At 42.4% G+C, this 18,148-nt stretch overlaps 1 protein-coding gene across 1 annotated transcript in view; it reads right to left on the bottom strand.

The window, feature by feature from the left end:
- The window catches only part of WNT5B (Wnt family member 5B), a 105,922-nt gene that overhangs the window by 25,375 nt on the left and 62,399 nt on the right, over positions 1–18,148 (bottom strand). The gene's annotated exons all lie outside the window — the stretch shown is intronic.

Below are 18,148 nucleotides of genomic sequence, written 5' to 3' on the forward strand. Positions count from 1 at the left end.
TTTGTGAGTTCCAGCCCCGCGTCGGGCCCTGTGCTGACAGCTCAGAACTTGGAGCCTGCTTCGGATTCTGTGTCTCCCTCTCTCTCTGCCCCTTGTCTGCTCATGCTCTGTCTCTCTCTGTCTCAAAAATAAATAAAGCATTTAAAAATATATATTTTTTTGGAGCAGGTATCCCAGCTACCAACATATTGCTCATCTCCCAAATATTGTGTGTGTTTTGTTTCTCTCATTTGCAGGAGAAATAATGCCCTGGGGACGGGGGATGAAGGGGATTAGAAGGGGGCAGGAGCTCGATGAGATTTTAATTCTAGCCCTCAAGAAAAATGCAAAACTGCCCATCCTCAAAACTGTGTTTGCCATTCCCGATGAGAAATTTCCCACAATGTGGGAAATATGGAGCAAAATGGATGCAATCACAGCACAGGATGACAAGGACACAGAAATAGATCCTGAGGCCTCCACACTAAAATCTAGTTCTTGATGTTTCAGAGAAAAATGATTCCTGAGTCTCCAGTTTCTAGTGTCTGGAGAAGTGTGAAAGTGGCCTCTCCTACTGGGCGAGAATAACCCCACACCCCAGGCAGAGCAAATCCCAGAGACTTCAGGCCCTGTGTGGTTCCCAGATGTGGCCCATCCCAGCTGACTCTTCCTCATCTGTTACAGTTGGGGGGGTGGGGGTGGGCAGAGGAAATCAGTCATTTCCCTGGGGACCAAGCAGAACCTCATCAGAAGTCTTATTCTGCACAGAAGATAAGAAAGGAATTTTTCCTTCTCCTAAATCCTGAATAATTTCAAAAGATGTTCTAGCAAAGAAGGCAGAAAAGGTATAGCCACAGATCGGTGTGGTACAGGAAATTGTTCAAGAAGCATGGCAGCCATGGGTGTGGACTTTGTTTCAAGAGACTTAGGGAGTTGAGGCGAAAGCTGTCTGGATGCACTCATCTTTCTTCAAAGTAACCTATTTTCACTGGGTCTGGTCCTATGGGGAAAAAAATTTTCCTGGGAAATTGCCACCCACTTCTGCAAATTTCCTGGCTTGGATAGTGAAAGAAGCAAAGAAATAGAATTCTGGATCCCCATCCTGGGCGGGGTGATGACCTCTCTATGCCACAGGCTAATGAGAATAAAAATGTATCTTGTGCTGTTAAGTAAACGTGTTCCTGTTTTTGCAAACTGAAGTGTATTGTAAAAAAACCTGGGGCAATCTTACTGTTTAAAAAAGCAGGATCACCAACTGGCAGACAACAAAATCTCTTTGGCCAACACAATATTTTTAAATTTGGGGAATATGACTGCCTCGGTGAGTGGGTGAGAGGTACACAGCCCTCCTCATCTCCCCAAATCCCTGCTGTTTTCTATTGCATCTCTCCTGGCTGCTTCACAAACTCATCCTGCTTGTCAGGTGCCCAAAGGCTTTTAAGTATGCCACTGTTAGTTAAAGGAACTGTAATATGTGTATTATATATTATAATTATATATATTACATATACAACAGTCATTTTACTAATTGAGTAGTCATTCTGAACTATTTATAAATCTGGATTTGCACACATGGAGTTTTAGGAACACAGTTATTCTAGTTCTTCTTTTCTTCTAAACAGTTCTGTAATTTCATCCCAGGAACTAAGTTTGGATGAGAATTTATTGCCTCACCTCATTCTAGTCTTCTTGCTCTCTTGGAATCTTACTGAAGCTGCCAACCTTAGGCTTCAAAAATTGGCAATTTCCAAATGGAAAATAGGATAGTTACTTCGTTTTTTATAAACAAGTGGGAGGTGACTATTACAGTGGAAAGAACAGCAGAAGCAGCCGCCCTAGATCCAGAGGCCTTGAGTGGTGAGTGCCAGGGCCTGTCTTCCAGCTGTCCCGGGTCAGGTGTGCCCGGAAGGAGGAAGGACTGGCTGGCAGGGCTCCAATGGCAGTGTGGGAACAGACAGACTGCAAGCTAATTCCCCCCCAGAGCTTACTGCTCATGCAGAAATGACACTTCGACGCTTTTTTTTTAAGTTTATTTATTTATTTTGAGAGAGAGACAGAGTGAAGAGACGGGGGAGAGAGAGAGAGAGAGAGAAAGAGAGAGAGAGAATCCCAAGCAGGCTCTGTACTGTCAGTGAGGAGCCTGACACGGGGCTCAAACTCACGAACCGTGAGATCATGACCCGATCATGACCCCAGAGAAATCGAGTCTGACGCTCAACCGACTGAGCCACCCGGGCACCCCTACACTTCGTTTTTATGTGGGGGGAAACCAATAACTAACTTATGCGGGTCTACCTATTACTCACCCTAGCTGTTATTCCTGCGTTTCAAACTGACCCTTAGGTGGTGCTGTGGCTCAAAGGGAAGAAGTGCCAGGCAGCTTTCTAATGAAAACCATAGACAGAAATCCTTCAGTCCCTCTCAGATGCAACCTCACTTCCTTCCTCACCAGGTGAGAAGCCACGCCAGCCACCTTTCTCACCTCCGCTGATGCTGAACACATGCCCATCTCCTTCACCACCGCTGGAGTCTCTGCCAGCCGTCTTCAGGCCACGTTTGTGGGCCTCACAGGTTCTGATTTGGGGAATTCAATAAAATCCAATTCTGAGGCTTCTTCAGGAAAAAGCATGATCACCAAATTCAGGCCTGGGCATGTTAAAGAGGCTTTTGGTTTACCGCTGAGATTCTTTCATTTCTTTTATGGCTCTGCCAGGCCTCTTTCACAGAGCTCCAACCCTCTTGCTAAATGGCTCCCAATTGCTGCCTGCTTCCCTGGTGAAGGTTGCAGTGATGGACGCCAAGCCTCAGGGTCTGGGCCACCTCAGCTCAGGGCTCCGCAGAAAATGGAGGCAATGCACAAATGGCCCCCGGCAAGCACCCTGAATTCAGCAGCCATTCGATGAATGTTAAATGTTCATCATTTCACACATATTTATTGTGGGCCTGCTGAGCACCTAGCACTATATAGGAGATTATAATAAATTATTAAGATGTTACTCTCCCAGGAGCTCGATATCACTGTCTTGTCCAGTATGGTAGCCACTGGCCACATGTGGCTTTTCAATAGGACATTTCCATCATCACAAAAAATTTATGGATGGTGCTGGTCTAGAGTGGAAGCTAAGCAAATAAACAAATTATTACTCATATGAAACCAAAAGCTCCATTTGAAGTCTACTATTTAAGGTTGGCACAACAAAGGCTGTAATAGAGGGAACATGTAAACTATGGGCACTTGAGTCAGGGCAACTAACTCTGGAACCCATGGCCCAGGACCAACATCCCACCTACCAGCTAGGGATATAGACATTTTCTACTTCAATGACAACCTCCACTCATCATCTTTAGAGTTGTCATTAGGAAAAGGAGACAATGTAATGAAGCAGGAAACAATTTTTCATGATCAGAACTAAATGAGTAGCTATTTTACATTTGCTACTCAAGAAAAAAGGAAAAAGTTCAGACCCAGTGAAAATGCCAGAAAGTAATGTAAATGGAATTCTTTCTGTGACTCCAATTCAAATCAATAATATATATTTTTTAATGTTTATTTATATTTGAGAGAGAGAGTGCGAACAGGGGAGGGGTAAAGAGAGAGAGACACAGAATCCGAAACAGGCTCCATGTTGTCAGCACAGAGCCTGACACGGGCCTCGAACCCACAAAGATCTCGAACCCATGAGATCATGACCTGAGCTGAAGTCAGATGCTTAACCAATCGAGCCACCTAGGCGCCCCCAAATCAATAAATATTACTGAGCACCTACCAGATCTTACTCAAAGAGTAAGAGAAATTGTTATAATCTTGTAGACTTGAGACAAGACATGTACGAGTTACAATATTTAGACGAGTGACATGTTACAATGGAGATACCAACTGCTATCCAATTGTTATGCTAATATTTGTATCCAAGTATTAGTTCTACAATCAACTTATTAATTCCAAAGGAGGGCATTCTTCATGATAGAAGTGGTATTTGAACTTGTCCCTAAGAGGACAGGCAGAATTCCCACAAGTGGAGATGGAAGAGGGAGACCCTCCCATTGGGCAAAGGTGCAGAGGCCTGAAAACACATGACACATTCTAAGAATGAGAATTACATCACACAACAATTTCATGTCCACAGAGAAAGGGAGAGAGAGAGAGGGAGGGAGAGGAGTGGGAGAGAGAGAGAGAGAGGGAAAACAAAGCCAAAATGCAAAGAAAAACAAATCATTAATTTTTGGTGAAGCAGGACCTTCATACTGGGACTTGCCCATGGAAGACTTTGAGGTCCCACCTGGGAGTTTGGGCTTTATTCTGTAATCCTAGGAACCATCAAAGGCATTTAAACAGAAGAGAGGCATCATCAGATCTGTATTTAGGAAAACTGCTTATAGTTTGCCAGCAATAATGATTGATGGAGTATAGAGGATGAGAGTCTAAGGGTTGAGAGCCCAGCTGGGAGGACTAATCCAGCAGAAACATGATAGAAAGAGGGGCAGAAAGAGAACACTGTCAGCCTGAGTGGAAAGAAGGGGAGGAGGTGTGGTCTGTGCATTATGCAGCCATGAGAATAATGAATGTTAGTGATGGAATCAACCACCAGTACAGGCCCTCAGACCACTTGCCTTTGGTCACTATTGAATTGAAATAAAAAATACTGATGATAGTATATGTGCATGTGGCTTTGGGGAGATCCCACTATTTAAAAAAATTGTTTTTCAATATTTATTTTGAGAGACAGAGAGAGATAGAGCGTGAGTGGAGGAGGGGTAAAGAGAGAGACACACACACACAGAATCTGAGGCAGGCTCCAGGCTCTGAGCTGTCAGCACAGAGCCCAACATGGGCTCAAACTCATAGAGTGTGAGATCATGACCTGAGTTGAAGTCAGATGCCCAACTGACTGAGCCACGCAGGTGCCCCAGAACAGTTTTGATATCCATGAAATCTGGCCATCTTGCAAATACATGTCATTGATCAAAAAGTCACCACTACTAAAGAAATAAACAGCTTGAGGTATGTATAACACCTCGAATGAGTCTGCAGAAATACCTATATCAAAATTAACAAAAAATTATAGTTAATAGTAGAAATAGGGGTGCCTGGCTGGCTCAGTTGGTGGAGCATGTGACTCTTTATCTCAGAGTTGTAAGCTTGAGACTCACATTAGATTAAGAGATTCCTTAAAAATAATTTTTTTAAAGTTCATTTATTTATTTTGAGAGAGAGAGAGAGAGCAAGAGAGCAGGGGAGGGGCAGAGAGAGAGGGAGAGAGAGAATCCCAAGCAGGCTCCATGCTGTCAGCGCAGAGTCTGATTTGGGGCTCCAACTCACACACTGTGAAATCCGACCTGAGCCAAAACCAAGAGTCAGACACTTAACCGACTGAGCCACCCAGGCACCCCTTAAAAACAATCTTTACAAAAAATAGTAGAAATAATTATCAATAACTTCTACACTCCTGGGTTTGTGTGTATATACACATATATGTATATTTGCCTAAGAAGATACTTCACCCCATATGCTGTCTTCCTACTTTGGACCCTCAAAGTTATTCATGGCAGAGCTCACTTAACAGTCACCGAAACCGCACATGGCTTGACTACATCCTCCAGCCTCCACCGCACTAAGATGCCATCATGTGATTGGGTTCTTTCTAATGGAATGTTAGAAGAAATGATGTCTACCACTTCCATGCCTGGCCCACAAAATCCACCCACAAATAGTCATCCATGCTCGCTTTCCTTCTTTCACCTTGATGCAGATAAGCATAGTGGCTTTCTATTTTTTTTTTTTTAATGCTTATTTTTGAGAGAGACAGAGACAGAATGCGAGTGGCTTAGGGGCAGAGAGAGAGGAAGACACAGAATCCAAAGCAGGCTCCAGGCTCTGAGCTGTCAGCACAGAGCCCGATGCGGGGCTTGAACCCACGAGCTGTGAGATCATGACCTGAGCCGAAGTCGGACGCTCAACCGACTAAGCCACCCAGGCGCCCCAAGTATAGTGGCTTTCAAAGTGAGAGCTAAGGGTAGAGTCACAAGACAGGCCCTAAAATTACCCCTTGGAGAACTGCCTGCCAATAAGGAACATGCATTTTGCCTTTTACTTGGGCTAGAAACAAACTTTGATGGTTTTAGAGCCAACTTACATTGGGGTGTTTGTTCATTACAGAAGCTAACATTTACCTTAACAGAAACTCTGCCTGATGTTAGAATCATCCATATACTTTTAAAATATCCCCCTTTTGGACTGTAAACATCTTATTTTTATTTATAATTGCTCAAGTGGTTTCTAACTAAGACTATCAAAGGGACTTCAATTACAGATAGATTACTATCCTCATTAAAAATATATAGAGGTATCCAGCCACTCAGTCACATAAAGGACAGATTGAGTGAAGGTAACAATGCCTGAATTCCTGTTCTTTGAGGTCTATGACATTTTGTCTGCCTAGAAAGATAGTAAAGCACAACATCCTTGAGGTATTAAAAAAGACAAAAAAAGTTGAATCCTGTATTAAGCTCTTTATCTACAGCAAGGTCTAAATAACAGCCCATGATATTTTACGAATGCAGTCCCAGCTCTTCATAACTGTGCGACCCTAGACAAGTCACACAGCTACTCTAGGTCCCTGATTTCTCAATTACAGAATAAAAGGTTGAACTGTACGATTCCTAACGTCTTTTGCAGCCCCTAACATCTCTGGCATCTATTGGCCAGTCCACCAATCCAGCTAAATTGGCTCATTAAGTACATTGGGCAATTTATTGCTCTTTCAAAATAAACTATTTTTAAGATTTCCAACCTTTAATGAAAATAAAGCCTAATAAAATACTAGACTAGGTTATAGTTTTAAATGACAAAAGGTAATTAAGATATTTAGATAGTGTCATTAAAAAAAATCTTTTCTCATAATAGGTGAAAATGCCTATCTGATTTTAAACTGCATTTCTTTGATTATTAGTGAGGGTATATACACTGTTAGATGGTTATAGACATTTGTATTTCCTCTTTCATAGGTCATTTAGTTTTAAGACTAGAACACTGGCAGTAGGATCACAGAAGAGGATATTATTGCCGGCATCTTTCAGCCAGTGGCCAACTAAAGGGGCATAAAGTGTCTTGCCCACAACTGTCACCAGCTCAACCGACAGAACTGTAGGGCTCCTCGCATTGGTTCAGCCCTATGCCTCCCAGAGTATGCCTGCCTTTTATTATGTGTCCAATTCAATGGAATAAAAGTAGCTGCAAGCATAGCATTGTGGGGTTCCATATTTATTCTCTTTCTGTGACAGCCGCATCCAATTTTCTCAGTTGAGAAGTCAAAGGGGTTACAAATTCCACTCAGGACCTGGAAATCCAGCTGGGCTGTTAGAGCTTCTTTCTACTTCTCCATGAATAAAGATTCTATGGAGAGGCCCTAAACCAACAATGCTGCTAATGATGTATGAGGCAGATGGGTCCTCAAACTCAACTGGCCAAGGAGACACTGGCTTTGCCCAGCAAACTCTCACACAAAAATTTGTTTTTGCCAAAAGAAACCCTGTAACTAGATATGTGCTAAAGTCACACAGAGAACGGAAGTGTTGAATCAGAAGGCATTTTTTGGCTCCGCTGCTTTCCTGAGCGTAACCAGGCTCTGTGGCCACAGCACTGTCCTGACATCACCCTTCTGTGTCCAGGTGATACAGTACATGTGCAGCGATTCAAATGATGGAAAAAAACAACTCTCTCCTGCCATCTGGGTTCTATCAGCAAAATAAAACAACACTGTGGGTTTCAAAAGCATTTAGAGATTTTGTTTAAAAAACAGATTTAAAACACTGACACAGAGGGGAATTCTAATGAGGATCCTCTGCAAAAAAATGCCCAGTAGCCAGTGCCACCGAGCTCAAATCAAGAAAACATTAGCAGGAGTGCTGTCGGATCTCAGCCACTGGAGCACGAATAAGGGAGGCGTGTCCTTGATATTCTGCAAAAGGGCCTTGTCCTTGTGGATCTCACTGTCTGGGATGGCGGTAATAGGCAAAGACAGCTGGACCTGAAGCTCTGATAGACCACAAACAAATGTGCGTTAATAGCACACAATATTACCATGGTTCCCTTGTCTTCTTGGCTGCATCAGAGAAGCTGCATTTTTCTACTTACATGTAGCACATCCACCACACCACAGAAAGCCTAATGCCATGGGTGGCACACAGATGAAAGCAAGAACAGGAATGTGAAAACGTATCCCGAAGACAATTTCCAGCTTCAAATGACCAGACCCCTAGGAAAATTTCAGTGGTAAATGTGTTCATGTTTGTGTCGAGAGAAACCACACACCAAACCCTAAAAGCCAATATCAACAACCAAAAAGTCAATGAAAAACAGCACGGGATAACATAGCAAGTATAATGTGGCCTGATTTGGTTCGTAGGGAACAGCATGGAATGGTGTGCAGCAAATGATAAAACTATTGCATTTTTTCAACATTAAGAAAACATTCTCAAAGACTGAGGCAAAACCAGAAATGTCTGTGTGTTCTCTATTCCAGCTCCTGCCCCCACCCCAGATTGCTTCCCACAATACAGATTCATTCACTGATCTATTCTTTAAAAAAACAGCTTGGGGCGCCTGGGTGGCTCGGTTAAGCCTCCAACTTCGGCTCAGGTCATGATCTCACAGACAGTTTGCGGGCGCATTGGACTCTGTGCTGACAGCTCGGAGCCTGAGCCTCCTTCCGATTCTGTGTCTCCCTCTCTCTCTGCCCCTCCCCAGCTCGTGCTCTCTCTCCCTTTCAAAGATAAATAAATAAACTTTAAAAATTAAAATACTTAAAACATTAAAAAAAACCAGCTTCCTCTTCCCCTCCCACTCTGGTCCCCACCCCCAACACATATTAACCAAAGAAAATGATCAAAATTAGAGGCAATATTTGTTGAGTGCAGACTGCACACACTGTACCAGGGGCTGAAGGATGGGGATGAGGCTTGCAGGTGAAGAGTAACAAAAGAGATATAACTCTCGCCCTAGTTCTGGAGTGAGAGCAGCCAGGTCAGGAAGGTCCAGGGTGGGAGTGACAGTTACAAGCAAGACAGGGTTGTGGGGTTGAGGGGTAGGGCCGAGTTCCCATCACAGTTCACATCTAGGCAGTTCACATCTAGGCAGCAGCTGCTGCAGAATCTCTACCTGTTTGGTTAGCCTGTTGAACAAACAGAACTTGTGATAATTTGTATGCACAGAAGTAAACTTTCCTTGACCCATTAAACCCCCTTCTGACTTAAACACACAAACAGCTTTTTTAAATTATTATTACTATTGAGACAAAACAGAAAAATGCACAAATTTTAAATATACAGCCTGATGAATTTTTTACATTTGTATACACCCATGAAACCATCACTCAGACCAAGAACCATTTAACCATGAAGCAAATCAAATTGATATGCTACAGAAAAATGCAGGAAGAGAATCCAGTTGGATCTCTAACATGCCTTTCAAAAATTGTTTTATTGTTGTGGATTTTATTTGGATGTTAGAGATAGTTTACTCTTTTTTTGTGAGCAGGAGAGACATTAAAAGGAGGTCCGCTCAGCAGGATCTAGGACCACAGACACTCATTCAAAGTAGAATTTTCTATTTGTTTGGGAATCTTTCAGGATCCTTAACATTTAAGAAATGTTTAAGAAAACATTCAGGCTTCAACCTACTGCTGCCACATATTTGCATATCCCTTATGTTTAGGAACAGGGTGTGAAACAGTTTAACTTTTATATGTAATCTGGATGCCTTCTCTTGCATAACACCACAAATTTAATTCCTGCCAACCTCCTTTTTTTTTTTTTTTTTTTTTTTTTTTTTTTGCACGCCATTTCTTTTCCATGGCAGAACAGCAATGGCAGACAATGTTGTTTTCAGGTCTTCAATTCTCCTGTTTCCAGCTTTGTCTTAGAATTTAAATAAACAGAATTTTAAAACTTAATTTTTTTAATTTTATTTTTAATTTTATTTAAATCCAAGCTAGTTAACAAATACTGGAGTAATGGTTTCAGGAGTAGAATTTAAACTTGATATTGTTAAAAAACAAAACAAAACAAAACAAACAAACCCCTCAGTTTGGAATATGATCTATGCATTAGATTGAAAAACCAGTTCTCTCCCAGAGCCATGGAGAATTTAAGATGATCTAATGTTAAGCATGCGATTCTTTACGTTGGTCAAGGATTAAGAAATACTCAAATTTTAAGCACTTACTATCTTCATGCTACAGAACACAGAAAAACTTTAGTTCACATATTAATTCATGTAGTAGTTGCAACTATCTACCAGTTTAGGCCACCTTACAGAATTTTTTTTAAGTTTATTTATTTATTTTAATAATCTCTATACCCATTGCACAAGGGCTCAAACTCATGACCCCAAGATCTAGCATCACACACTCTTCCGACTGAGCCAGTCAGGAGCCCCCAGAAAGTTTTTAATAAATGCTATGTTTATATTGAAAATTATGATAATTAGGATATTAAGGGTAGCATATGACAGCTGATATGCCATCTGTATAGTGAAGCATTACAGACTAAGGCATGTTGCTGATGAAAACACAATGCAAGCTAATTCACTTGCGAGCAAATCTCTTAGTCTTCATATTGTTTTTCAAACTATGCCAAACTTTTAAAATCTATAGCGTTAAAATCAGAAAAATGGAGGACTAAGATGAAAAAGGATTCCAAAGATTGTTTTCTATTTTCCCAAAGCACTTTGTCAGTAACATGGTTGGGTGACACGCATAATCACTCTTTCTAAAATAAAATGTTCACTTGTCCTCCTTTATTGTAGTTAAATCAACTGGCAATCCTAATCACTTAGTAGCATAAGTGATCAAATTTAATTCTATGTACTTCTGCCAATAACTGATTATGCTTCCCACGGCATATGAGTTTTCTTGAAACATCGCGTACAGAGTTGATCCTGAGTGCGCACCTGAGTGAGGAATTCAAAGATGCTCGCAGGTCAGAGGAACGATGCACTCAACCTCAAGGGTTCCCAGGACCCTGAGAAAATCCCTTCTTTATTCTATGCCTTATTTTCTCCATTTGCAAAACAAACAAATAAGTGCTGTCATCAAATGTCTACACAGTGCTCTCAAAGCTTTAAAGGGAAGGTGTCACCTAATTACTAAGTTTTGTTATTATGTCAGAATGTTGACAACTCCAATTTCGGGTCATGCCCTCACCCAGCTAAATCAAAGAATTCTTGATGGTTACAACAGATCTTTTGAGTAAGTTACTTGAACACTTTGGCCTTAAATGGTAAGTGAAGTTTAAAAATAAAAAGTAAGGGCGCCTGGTGGCTCAGTTGGTTAAGCGTCCGACTTCGGCTCAGGCAGGTCATGATCTCACAGGTGAGTTCGAGCCCCGCATCAGGCTCTGTGCTGACAGCTTAGAACCTGGAGCCTGCTTCGGATTCTGTGTCTCCCTCTCTCTCTCTGCTCCTCCCCCACTCATGCTCTGTCTCTCTCTCTCCTTCAAAAATAAATAAAAACAGGGGCCCCCCGGGGGGCTCAGTCAGTTGAGTGTCCTGAGCGTCTGACGCTCGAGTCATGATCTCACAGTTAGTGAGTTTGAGCCCGGCATCGGGCTCTGTGGGGACAGCTTGGAGCCTGAAGCCTGCTTCAGATTCTGTGTCTCCCTCTCTCTCTGCCCCATCCCCACTCATGCTCTGTCTCTCTCTGTCTTAAAAATAAATAAAACATTTAAAAATTTTTTAAATAATAAAAATAAAAAGTAAACAACAAATAAACTTCACTGCATTCTAGGTCTCAAAACTAAGAGAAGTTGTTTTAACTTTAGAAAAAATTTGAACAGGGGCGCCTGGGTGGTGCAGTTGGTTAAGTGTCCGACTTCAGCCAGGTCACGATCTCGCGGTCCGTGAGTTCGAGCCCCGCGTCAGGCTCTGGGCTGATGGCTCAGAGCCTGGAGCCTGTTTCAGATTCTGTGTCTCCCTCTCTCTCTGCCCCTCCCCCGTTCATGCTCTGTCTCTCTCTGTCCCAAAAATAAATAAACGTTGAAAAAAAAATTTAAAAAAAAAAAAAAGAAAAAATTTGAACAGAGTTTTTGTACTGTTTTCACATCCCTCTTTGAAGAGGGGAAAGCCAGTGCTTGGTGTATTGGCAATTTGGGGAATGACTGGTATCCAGGAAAACAACAGTATCACATGATGTAAAGATTTGCTTTTTATCTCTTTTTTTTTCTTTTAATTCTCTCTTTTTTTTAAATTTTTTGTAACTATCTTTTTTCTGGGGTGTGAAGAGTTAATTCTGGCTATTTTCTAAACCTTTAACCCTACCCTCTTGGCAGAAAAGGGAAGCTGGCTGTGAGCTCTGCAACAGAGCTGGTGCCTCAGACTCCTCTGAGTCTGGCATTATGTAAGAAATGTAAATGCTTTGGTTCATCCACATAGAACTTTCCAGAAAAACCTGGCTCAGCCCCAGTACCTTTTCAAAATAGGAATAACCTTCAAACTCTGGCTCAGTAAGGTTTTAGACAGCAGAGTTCCAGACCCGATGTGGAGTTACAAACCAATTCTGAGGAAGATTGATCGTGATTCCATCCTTGCCTTTTGAAATATTTATCAAGATATGACAGATCTATGAGGATGACCTTCACTGGCAGAGAGAACACAGCCTCAGGCTACGGAGAAGGAGGAAAGTTAGCTGTCCATTCCAGGGTGGTGAAAACCTGGAAAGTAGCCAGCCTTTGTTAGCCCCACAGTCTGTGCTTACTTCCCTTGGAAAAGAGAATTGAAACTGGCTAAGAATATTCCTTGTGTAATCCCACTTCAGCCCTCAGTACTGAAGCTCTGGAAAGAGCTCTAGATGCACTAACTGTCCCATCCCATAAATACAAATGGTACTGGGTGAAAAGTGATATCAGGACTCTCACTTGAGCCCATCTTCCTTCCTTCCCCCCCTTGCTCCAAAATGTTCTGCCTTTCCTGCCTCCCCTTCTTCCCCTGCCAGAAGTGAACTACTGGTTATTTCCAGTGGTGCGTTCCCTTCCTTCACACTCTTCCTCTCTCTTCTTGCCCTGGGCCATGCTCCCCTTCTCTCAGCCCCTCCGTGCAGTCTCCCTCAGGTTCTGCTCACTGAGTCTCATTTGGAAGAAGCACTGACACGGAGTGGCGGTTTCATGGAGGAAGGCCTAATGGAAAAGTAACCACTAGAGGGTGACATAATTACACACAAGTGCATTCCTTGGGGACACTACAAGGCCAGAGCCAGCCAGGCATCCAGCTGTAGGTCTGGAGATGTAAAATGGATTATCAACATATCTACCCACAGTGTGCACATCACACAGGCTTGCACATGTTCTCTCTCCCTCTCTCTCTCTCTCCCTCTCTCTCTCTCTCTCTCTCCCCCTCCCTCTCTCTCTCTCTCTCTCTCACACACACACACACACACACACACACACACATACAGGCACACAAATACCAACCTACCTTGGCTAGCAAATCAAACAGTGTCTTCAAGCGTTTTGTGTGAAAGCCACACCTTGCCCTGGCCCAATATTGCTTACAGTATAGTCACTATCTCATCCACTGTTAACAAATTTTTTCCTGGACCCCTTCTTCTTTGATGTCATACAGAAACCACATCCTAGCAAGGTATAATGATGTTCAGTATAATGAAAGTTCAGATTCCAGTTCCGCTACCTGTTTTGTCTTGAGCAAGTTACTTCTCTGTGCCATAGTTTCCTCATCTGTAAAATGGACTTTTATTCTTAGTTCAGATTCCACTTATTAACTGATTAGCTGTTGCTAGCCTGTACTATTTAGCTGTTGTGAAGAATAGATAAGTCCATATATGTAAAGACCTTAAAAGAATGATTAATACACAATAAATGTTCAATAAATATTAGCTATTTTCATTATGGTCAGGAACTGTACTCTCACAAAACTCCCAAGATACAAAACTCACTAGTCCCATTTCATAGTAAGAAAACCAAGGCTCCAACTGATTAAAATAATTTGTCCAATGTCACAGAAGTAATAAGTGATAGAATCAAGATTTTAAACCAGAATCTGACTACAAAACCTATATTCTTTTCACTCTATCACTGGGGAGAAAAATTCAGTCATCATGAGCTTATGATCTAAAAGATGAAAGATGAGTGGTGGGAAACATCGTTTTTTTTCTTCTGTGAATTATTTTTATTTTGCTAAAAAGGGAGAGACTTTAGGAAGTATCATTTAATGGAAGTCTTTAATTTTTTTTTAATGTTTATTTATTTTTGAGAGACAGAGAAACAGAGTGTGAGTGGGGGAGGGGCCAAGAGAGGGAGACAAAGGATCCAAAGCAGGCTCCAGGCTCCGAGCTGTCAGCCCAGAGCCCAACGCAGGGCTCGAACCCACAAATTGCGAGATTAAGTCAGATGCTTAACCACCCAGGCGCTCCTTAAGAAGTCTTAAAGCAGGAGAAAGAAAACTGGGTAGTAGGAAGTTCACCAGGGTTGTCAGTGCTGTGATCCCAGTCAACAGCATTGACAGCACATGGGATCGTGTTAGAAATGCCAATTCTCGGCCCCACCCCAGACCTTCTGACTCAGAAGTGTTCAAAGTCATTCGGCTCAAGTTTGAGAACCGTGGCTCCAAGCAAGAGTGTGAGAGTTGGTAGTGAGATCATACATTGAAGGCAACAGGATGGATGTTGTTCTGGCAGAAGTGGTCTGGGACCATTTCTTGGTGACTGAATGGAATCTGCTGCTCTTCCTGACTTTTGGAGGAGAAAATGAGATGGAGAGAGATAGATGGCTTGCTCTAACTGAAAGATCATTTTATTATGTTCTTGCACTTTTGCTGTGTTTCCACCCTTTCAACCTGCACATTTCTTAAAAACAGGAAATAACGTTTAAAAAAATGTTCAACTGTCAGCAAATGTATATCTGTACAAATGGAGGGCACACCTGTGTGGGTTTTTCTTTTCCCCCACAGTGCATTTATAAAAGAAAACCCAAAACACAGCATTTATTTGATCTCTACTATGTGCCAGGTCCTACACTAGGCCCTTCCTTTCCTGTGGATTGTTTTTTCCTCAGGGAATTTGGACAACAGCTCTGTGAAAGGAATTACTTTCACTTTATAGATGAGGAAATTGAAGCTCAAAGAATTTCAGTCACTTTGCCTGAGGCCATGTGTCTATTATAATAGGAGAGCTAGGATTCTAATGCACAACTTCAGACTCCAAATCTGGTGTAGATTAGCTCATGATGCTATCTTGGGAACAGAGGTGACCTCAGGGGCTGCCATGTCGCAAGCACTTACGGGAGACACACGTGGGAACCACCTTTGCACCTTTTAAGGGGCCTTTTAAGGGGCCAGGCAGAACACTGAATGGCTCCTCTTCTCCATCCCTGCCTGGATGTGTACTATCAAGTTCTATTGTCAGAGAGCAGTGAATTGGGCAAATGAGGAGAAAGACTGCCAATCAAGAAAAAATTTTTTTCAGGGCAATCAGGTTTGTAAACACAGCAGAAAATCCAAACCATGAGCTAAAATTTTCTGACTTCAGATACTGAATTCTAATTCCAGATGAATAAGAATTAAAGTTTCCTGGGGCGCCTGGGTGGCTTAGTCGGTTGAGCATCCAACTTCGGCTCAGGTCATGATCTCACCATTCATGAGTTCGAGCCCCGTGTTGGGCTCTGTGCTGACAGCCGGAGCCTGGAGCTTGCTTCGGATTCTGTGTCTCCCTCTCTCTCTGCCCCTCCCCTGCTCGTGCTCTCTCTGTCTCTGTCTCTCTCTCTCTCTCAAAAATAAATAAACATAAAAAAAATTAGAAAAAAAAGAATTAAAGTTTCTTTATTCTTGAAGGGAAAAAAAGCCAAAAATTCTTTGAAAAGATGATTTTTAAAATTAACCTGGTGTCTCAAAGGGGAAGAACCGTAACAAAGTATGACAATGTATGGCTGCTGTTACAGTGTTCTTATTTCTTTCCAAACAAGTAAGGAAAAATTTCAGCCTGTTGTCTAAACAAGTTTCTACTTGATGTAATGACATTCCTTCCATCAAAACGATTCATAAATTCTAGGCTTCCCTATGGTTACCCTCTCAATGGAAACATTTTATTTCTATCACTCTGTCGCCACTGTAACACCAACAGACACATCACTATGAGTAGGCGTTTTCTAGCTCATTGCTTGGTCTAAATCGTTAAAGACAGAAACATCACTTCAACATCTTTGTCTGCTTCAAAGCACCGAGCAGTGCACAAAAATTGTTTCAACATTTCCTGAACTACTGAATGAGTGAAAATCCACCTTTTTAGGTGTTCATTGCCTTGGAAATAGCTATATTTACAACACAGGTTTGTTTTGTTTTGTTTTTTCGAAGATGCTATCTGCTTTGTAACAAGTAGCTAAGGTTTTTGTTAATATTAACAAATAATAGCTGGTATTCTATCAAAGTATTTCTTTTTTTTTTTAAGTTTATTTATTCATTTTGAGAGAGAGACAGAGTGCACGAGCAGGGGAGAGGCAGAGAGAGTAGGAGAGAGAGAATCCCCAGCGGGCCCCACACTGTCACCGCAGAACCCAACTCAGGGCTTGATCCCATGAACCCGTGAGATCATGACCTGAGCGCAAATCAAGAGTGGGATGCTTCATGAAAAGATGCTCACTGTCACTCCTTATCAGGGAAATACAAATAAAAACTACACTGAGATATCACCTCATACCAGCCAGTCAGAGTGGCTAAAATGAACAAATCGGAGACTATAGATGCTGGAGAGGATGTGGAGAAACGAGAACCCTCTTGCACTGTTGGTGGGAATGCAAACTGGTGCGGCTGCTCTGGAAAACAGTGTGGAGGTTCCTCAAAAAATTAAAAATAGATCTACCCTATGACCCAGCAATAGCACTGCTAGGAATTTACCCAAGGGATACAGGAGTGCTGATGCATAGGGGCACTTGTACCCCAATGTTTATAGCAGCACTCTCAACAATAGCCAAATTATGGAAAGAGCCTAAATGTCCATCAACTGATGAATGGATAAAGAAATTATGGTTTATATACACAATGGAATACTACTTGGGAATGAGAAAGAATGAAATATGGCCTTTTGTAGCAACATGGATGGAACTGGAGAGTGTTATGCTAAGTGAAATAAGTCAGGCAGAGAAAGACAGATACCATATGTTTTCACTCATATATGGATCCTGACAAACTTAACAGAAGACCATGAGGGAGGGGAAGGAAAAACAAAAAGTTAGAGAGGGAGGAAGCCAGACCATAAGAGGCTCCTAAAAACTGAGAATAAACTGACGGTTGATGGGGGATGGGAGGGAGGGGAAAGTGGGTGATGGGCATTGAGGAGGGTACCTGTTGGGATGAGCACTGGGTGTTGTATGGAAACCAATTTGACAATAAATTTCATATTAAAAAAAAAAGAGTGGGGTGCTTTTTAAAAAAAAATTTTTTTTAAGTTCATTTTTGAGAGAGAGAAACAGAGCATGAGCAGGGGAGGGGCAGAGAGAGAGAGAGAGAGAGAGAGATGGAACCCAAAGCAGGCTCCAGGCTCTGAGCTGTCAGCACAGAGCCCGACATGGGGCTCGAACTCACGAACCATGAGATCATGACCTGAGCTGAGGTCGGACGCTTAACTGAGCACCCAGGTGCCCCAAAAAAGAGTGGGATGCTTAACCGAAGCACCCCACTATCAGAGTACTTCTAATCCTTTGGTTAGGTGCCTGAAAATATGAAAACATACATTAAAGTTAATACTCAAAAGTTGCAAATTACAACTTACAAATGGCAACCCCACTTCCAGGGTAGAAGGAGGGAGTGACCATTCATCTGGGGGTGATCATTATTGGCAATCCCTTTCACTCTCATGAATTTTTCTAGTTCAGACAATAGAGTGCACGGTCACCTTTCATGGTGGTGGCGACAGGCCGAGAGTGCCCCACGAAGGCCTCGGGCACCCTGCAACGGTCCAAGGTGGTGGGGGTTGGCCTGCCCACCCCCAGTGCAGCACTCAGCCCCTCTATGGCCAGGGAATCTTTTGCACCTAATCATATTGGGACCAAGCCCCCCCTTCTGGTACTTTGTGTCTCAGCTGAGGAAGACGAAAAAGTCTTCAGGCGCAACTGTCTGCTGCAGACAGGGGTGCAAGAAATGCCCCTTGTGGGGGAAGAGCTTCAGAGCCTG

This window comes from Prionailurus viverrinus, chromosome B4 (genome assembly GCF_022837055.1).
Source record: "Prionailurus viverrinus isolate Anna chromosome B4, UM_Priviv_1.0, whole genome shotgun sequence".
Taxonomy (NCBI): domain Eukaryota; kingdom Metazoa; phylum Chordata; class Mammalia; order Carnivora; family Felidae; genus Prionailurus; species Prionailurus viverrinus.